Genomic DNA, 7,467 nt, shown 5'->3' on the forward strand with positions numbered 1-7,467 from the left:
GCACACACATTTATTTGCACACCCAGTGCTCAGTCCAGCCACTGGCACCAGGGGCATACACCCCTGTGGCCCATGGTTCTATTCCAGGGGCTGGCACTGGTTCTCAGTCATTCTGGTACCTCCAGTGGCTGGCACAAGACACAGGGGCAATCCTAACCCATGATGTGACTACAGTCAATGCCATCCAGACCCTCCCAAACCCTACTCCCTCATACCAAACGGAGAATCCCTCATCCAGGAAAAGGGTTAGAAAGGCTTTTAGTAAGAAGACAGACTGATGAGGAGCAGGTCATGACCAGAGAAATGCACATGCAACCAGAATTCTTATTCCCTCCTGTTTTCCCCACTCTCATTCCTCCCCAAATCATCTAAATCTCTCCTTTTCCTCACCTTAGGTTTCTCCCCTAAGCATCCCATAATAAGTCCTGTGCTGTCCCAAAATGCACTGCCTTGTTTCCCATAATGTGCCCTGTTTTCCTAGGTAACAGCTCAAAAGCTGCTCCAGAACTGACTCATCACAATATGTGTCATCCTAGCACAGGGGGGTTGAAGCTTTCCTGGGGCTGCCCAGGGAGGGACCAGGCAGGCTGCCCCCTACTCTGAATCCATAGTTTGGATTCCTGTCTGCCTTTGAGTATCCATGTGCTCCTCTGGGCTTGTGGAGACTGGCCTTTGATGGCTCCTGTGAGGGCCTGGGAGCAACCTGTCAGGGTAATTTTGGAGTCCCCTCCACCCACCTCTTTCTGCTCCTTTGTGGGTAAGCACAAGGAGTTTCTATCACATAACCTAAAGGACAATACATTTAAAATTTGATTGTGTTTATAATGACTTGTAATTTGTTATGCTCTACACTCCCATGAACAGCTCAATTGTCATCTCTAAATGATCTTATATATGCTACATCTTCCACTTGTCAGCCAAAGTACAGTGAGAAATAACATCACTTTACTGTAAAGAGAAGAGAAGAGAAGAGAACATGTTGGGACAGCCTGAAGTGATAAATTCCCTTGCTCCACATAAAAGCAATTGTGACAGAAAAGTTATAATTGGTAAAAACATTAACATTAGAATGTAGAGAGTAGTTTTGCATAAGATTCAAAGATAATACATCAATAAATAAATAAATCACACTGTTGTACTTATTTAAATTGTATTTCATATTTCCTAGGGGCATGGACATAACTTCATAACATTTACTGACTGACAGATGACAGGTTGTCTCCATAGAATCATGAAAACAATCTCCTACAAAATACTGTTTACTACAGAAAAAGTAGTGCTTGAGCTAAAAGCTGATGGTCACTTTTTCTTTTTGTCAATTTTTTCTGGTTTAATAATCTCAGTCAAACACAGCTAAAAATGAAGCAAGTATTATAAATGCAGAATTACAAATATGAAATAAATTTTTTATCAAGTAGTATGCTAAAAAGAAAGTACAGAAGACCAAACCTGTTTTCTGTGGATTTCCATGGCAATGAAAGAAGCAAATAAGCTATTTTTGTCAAAGCATAACATAAGCTTGGGGTATCATGAATAAGAGTTCTATACAATATAAACTGCAACACATAACCAATAAACTACATCAGAACCACCAGGCTGTATTTTAGCTGTTATGATAAGGAGATATGTAGGCACACAGTTTGTGATAATTGGGAGTGGGTGAGCCCCTGCAGCTGAGCCTCATTCTAATGGACTACAACTGTGCAGGACAGGTGAACAGTATTGAAGGTAATGAGACACGGACTGCTGAGGTGCACTACCAATCACAAAGGGGTACAGAGGGCACACACGAGTAAGGCGTGTAAGATGAAGAGTATAAAAAGTTGTACTTAAGGACAATAAAGTGCTGATGCTTGAAGCTTTCTCTGGTGTTAGTGTACCTCTACCTCTGTCATCTGGTGACCCTGATGTTATCCTGAGGTGATTTCAGTAGATGACTGCACACCTAAGAGCAGGAAGATGGTGAGGCCCAGCAGAACTGAGCCTGAGGAACTGAGTGGGTAACTTTCAAACAAAAGCACCACCCCCAGGTGAGCAGCTGGGAGCTTTGAGATGAGGGCTCAGATATTGGCAGAGGAAGAGTCTATCTTGGATGTTCTGCTGCACATTCTACAGAGGGAAGGAAAAAAGTATAAGGAATGGGCGCTTCACATTTTGTTTGTTTGGTGTGGATGAACTGGTGTAAGTATGAATACACAGACTGCCTTCTTTGTTGAAACATGGACAGAATCAGAGCATGCACTGTGGGACGCAGCTGTGTTGGGGGGTGACACAGCTACAGGGTTGCTTACATCAGGTGTGCAGTTTGGGATAACTTTTTACAAATATAGGCCGATAGAGAAGCGACAGTCGCTGCCATTGCTCCCCCAGTTCTGGTCGCAGTTGCCACTCCAGCAGCTGGCTCCCCTTCTGGCAGTCATGTCCCCTTTGTCTCCTCCTCTCTCCATGACTCCTTCTGTAAAGGGTCCTATCCTGATGATATCGCCTGGGAATTGCCCTCTTCCCCCAGATGCTGGTGACAAAAATCCAAGGTCTTGGGAAGTGGCACTGGTCCAGCCTGGCCATGGTGGTGCCGCTGTGACCCCACTGCCCACATGAGTGCAGTGGCCCACAGATATTTGGGGTGGCAGCCAGGAGCCTGTGTAGGCTGCCAGTTGCTGTGGCTCCCCTTGGCAAGCAGCCGCCTCTGCTGCTACACAGGTGGTGCGGAGATAATCAGGAGCTGCTTCCGTGCACTGCTGCCACAGATGGAATGGGGGCCCTGAGGAGAGTTAGTGGGGCTGTACCAGCCACATTGAATGGCTCCTGTTGTCCTCTATAGCCAGTGAGCTGCTGTGATTAAGTCTGCGCTGAGGCTGCAGACGGGTGAGCACACTCCCTGCTGGCAAAAGCCGATGGCGTATCTTGTTCACAACCAGAGCATGTTTTGATTGATTCACCAGAGTCAGCAGAGTTCAAGGAAGCAAGATGTCTGCCAACCGCCCCTCCACTGCAGGAAATACTTACACCAGAACCACTGACAGTTCTGGTAAGAGGGGCAGATCCAAAAAGATTTTGAAAAAAATTGTATGAACAAGCACAGGAGGCAGGGGAGCTAGACTTGGCAAAACAGATTCTAGCAGGTCCTGTGATCCAAAATAACGGCAACAGCCCAGATGAGTAGGAACCTTTTCATTGGAGTGTGATCAAAGACTTAAACACGGTGATGCAGCATGGGTTTACTTCTCATTTCATTCAGTCTATGCTGCAAGGTATCTTTACTAATGAGTTAACCCCCTTCGACTGTTGGCAGACAGCACAGATTTGCTTCTCCCCTACTCAGATGCTGGTTTTTGAGTTGCAGTAGACATGCTTTGATGCAGGGACCAAAAATAAAAAGGTGAGCTGGACAGGAACAAACGCAGATCCAAACCAATATGGTTAATCCGACGTTCTCCCTTTATTGTTTACAGACAGTAGTTTTTATACACTTCTAGATAGTTTACAATCGTGAGCACACTCTTATTGGCAAGCAAACATTGTTTGTTCCTGTCTTAAGGTGGCTAAACTTTCACACTGCAGACCTATACTAAATCACACCTAGATAGCTTAGTACACTGTGTTATACCTTAACATAATTTCTGACTGCGCCACAAACTTATTCTTAACTGCGCCACAGGTTTCAAGGCCTCGCCCAGGCCCACATCTGAGGCCTAGGCTGGGGTAGCTCAACCTTCACTTTAGACATATAAATCACGCACATCCAGATTGTGACCCATTTCTCTCAGAAATTCCTCTACAATTCCCCCTATTTCCTTTTGAGCTACCCAGACGGATTCAAAGGCGTGGCTAGTCACCTTTCGTACACATTGTAATATGCATGGTATAAAAATTAAAATAAGTATAATAGTAATAAAAATTATAATACCAAAACTAACTAATTCTATGAACCACCCAGTGAAACCTAAAGAATTGAGCCAGTCAGTAAACAGAGAGGTTACAACAATTTTCTTCATATTGTCTCTCAGTTGTGTTAATTGTCTATAGATTGATTGAGAGTGGTCAGACAAATTCATGCAGCACATGCCTTCAAATTCTTCACACTCATGTCCTTGTGCTAAAAGAAGGAAATCAATGTCAGCTCTCTTTTGCAGAACTGCATGACGAACGTCATTCACGTCAGTGGCAAGATCACTTAACATGTTAGATGTGGTATTAATTTGCTCTGAGGTCCAGCAGGCCAGGGATCTCAATTGTGTGAGAGCTTGCGCTGACACAACCCCGGGGGCGAAAATTGAAGATATTACTACAGAGGCGCGCCCCCAAAGTGACACATGGTCATTACAATGGGGTTCTAGTTGGAGAGGACTTTGTTTGGTTTGTCGAGGCTTCTGGGGCACACCTATAACTTGATGGATGGTGGGAGCAAACAGAGTTAATTTACCAAGGTAACATGGGCCTCCCATAGCTTTGTGAGGCACTGCAGACCAGGCTCGATCCCCACAAATGAGGAAAGTTCCTGTTGCTAGTTTTCTTGCCACCCCTTTTGATGGCATTATGGATTGTATCTGATTATTACAATATTCTGAATGATTATAATACAATTGGGATCTGGGAGACAAACAAGTGTTGCAATCATGTGGCTGATGTTCATTTGGTTTTGGTTTCATATCATGAGGCCCAAATATCAAACAGTAATTTCCTGGGACAGAGCCCAAAAGATCAAATTCTTGAGGTGGGAGACTAATGAATTTAAGATTCTGCACAACTGCAGCAGCTCGTACTTCTTGAACACTTTTTGGGTCTATTTTGGCTTGGGTCCAATTTTTGAATTCTGCCATGGAACCCAGTGGAACTCCAATTAAACAAGTATGAAAAGGACTAGATAGTGTGTTTAATGACAGGCAGAACGAATCCTGCCCTGTTTGATTGGCCCATGTGACCTACATGTTTTGTCTTTTATCAATATCAAAGATTCCAGATACTTTATTTACAAAAACACTACTTAACAAAAACACTGTGACCCACCACATATTTTTCCCGTTTGTGATTGCTCAGTTGCTTACTTCTATACTTAATTCTAAATACAAACTATACTTATACTAAACTTAAAATTATACTGATAATTATCTAATTTAATTTCTAATACTCTAAAAAATTAATTTTCATCAGAACTGGACTTGTCGTGGGATGTTCCAGGTAAATCGCTGTTGTCAGCAGTGTTATCACGGTTGGCTGGAATCTCTGCCTGTGGACACGCACGGGTGAATTTGCTCGGTACCCAAACTGGACCACTACCTGTTGAAACACGCATATAACCTCTACCATTAAACAACACAGGACTTGGCCCTTGCCATTCACTTGTTTGCATGTCCCTGTGATACACATAAAGTCCTGGAATTGCTTGTGGTCTTCCTTCTTTCACTGCTTGGTGGTGTATTACAACTGCAGGTTCTTCTCTACCTTCTGCTAAACATAAGTAATTTAGGGTAAACAATACTTTGGACAAACAATTAGATACATCAATTTCATCATTCTGCTTTTGTTTGGCTAGATATTCTTTCAGAGTACGATTTGCTCTTTCTACAATAGCTTGACCTGTAGAGGAGTGAGGGATCCCTGTGGTGTGTTTCACTCCCCACTTCTGCATAAATGTGGCAATTTGTTGACTGACATATGATGGGGCATTGTCACTCTTAATTTCTACAGGTACACTCATAACTGCAAAGCAGGCAAACAAATGCCTTTTCACATGGAGAGGTTTTTCCCCTGTCTGTGATGTTGCTCAAATAAACTTTGAGTAGGTATCTACAGTGACATGGACATATTTCAGCCTACCAAACTCTGGAATATGAGTGACATCCATCTGCCACAATTCTAAAGCTTTCAGACCCCTTGGATTTGTGCCCAGTCCGAAATCAGGCCTTGAGCATCAATCAAGGGGGTCTGACATTGTCAGTACATGATTCTCGCATTGAACAGGTAAAAAACAACACCCATTCAAGCAGAATTGTTGATGAACCAGGTTGGGACTCCCCCTTTTTCCTTTGCCATAGAAAAACAATGGCAAGTGTGACATCTTGAACTAGGTTGCAAAAAAAATTTTTTTTTTTTTTTTTTTTTTTTTTTTTCCCTCTTCTGAACCTCAAATCAGAGAATCAGCGCTCTTTGCTGTTCAGAGGTACCAACTTGAGGACAGTTGGCATCACTGCCATGAAGCCAAGGCAGAAATGCTTGGAGATCATCATTGGGAATTTCTTTAATGAAGCAGCTGCAGTAATGTGTTTTTGCTGTTACATGGTGTCTTGAACGGCTGCGATGAATGCTGCAGTCTGATTGTTTTGCATCCCGTGTTACTCAGAGGGAGAGTCCTCTAACCGAGTCAGTCGAGCTGGGAGACTGGCAAGCCGGGCTATTTTTTGCTGTAAAGTCTTTGTTTTCGATGCTTTATGTTGTGATCGCTTCTTGTTACGATTTTTAAAATCGGGACGGTCTGACTCTGACACGTCTGTATCAGAATTCGAAGGAAGTGGACAGTGTTGTGCCACCTCTGGGTGACCTGTCCGGGCTGTGTATCTATAGTCAGCGTTGTAGCTTCTGCTGTCCCGCCACCGCGGCTAGATTCAAAGCCGCTCCCCCCCGCGCTCGTCTCTGCCGGCAGCGCCGGCGGCGGGGCGCCCCCGCGGCGCGCGGGTCTCGGATGTCAGCACCGCTGGCGGGGTGGGCTCGCCGCGCGTGCGCGCGCCAGCAGCAGTGGCCGCGCCTCCTGGGAGGTGCAGGGGCGGTGCCGCCTCGCTCCCGTCGCCGCCCTGGTCGCCCTGGTCTCCGCCCTGGTCACCGCCCTCTCCAGCCGAATTCCACAGTAATTGCCCTATTTCCTGCCATTCCGTCTCGCTAAAGAGGAGTGAGGGCTTCTGTAATTTGCCCTTATCTCTCGCCCATAGGGCTAATTGCTCTAAGTCCTTGAGTTTTTCACCTCTCTTGGAGAGGATACAAATCAGGAGTCGTAAAGCCGTGTTCCAATTCGTGTCCATTCTGACTGCCTTTCTCTGTTTCGGCTCGCGGCTTACCTTCCAACCTTTGCGGGGCGCACCAAATCCCTCACACGACCCAGCAGCGACCCCGCTCCAGCCACCTTGCTCTCATTCGTCTACGTCCGCCGCGGTGGGTGTAGAACCTCTGCCTCGCGGGCACCGTGTAAACTTCAGAGGCTTCCAGCGATCTCCAGTTGCAAAAAAAAAAGAAACAGAAAAAAAAGGCAAAAACAAAAACAATTTGGAGACCTTTCACAGGAGGCTTCAGTGCTCCGGCATGCCAATCCCCGTCGCTTTCAAAAGCGATTTGGGATCTGAGAAACCCCCCCCCGCCGCTCCCTCTTGTAAGCGTTTTGGGGGGCCGTTCCCGGTCGCTATCACAGAAGCCACAGTCGTTATTAATTGAACGACTTTTTGGAACTCATCGGAGTCTCCTGTCCATGTTCACAGGCGC

Source organism: Anomalospiza imberbis, chromosome 1 (genome assembly GCF_031753505.1).
Source record: "Anomalospiza imberbis isolate Cuckoo-Finch-1a 21T00152 chromosome 1, ASM3175350v1, whole genome shotgun sequence".
NCBI classification, from domain to species: domain Eukaryota; kingdom Metazoa; phylum Chordata; class Aves; order Passeriformes; family Viduidae; genus Anomalospiza; species Anomalospiza imberbis.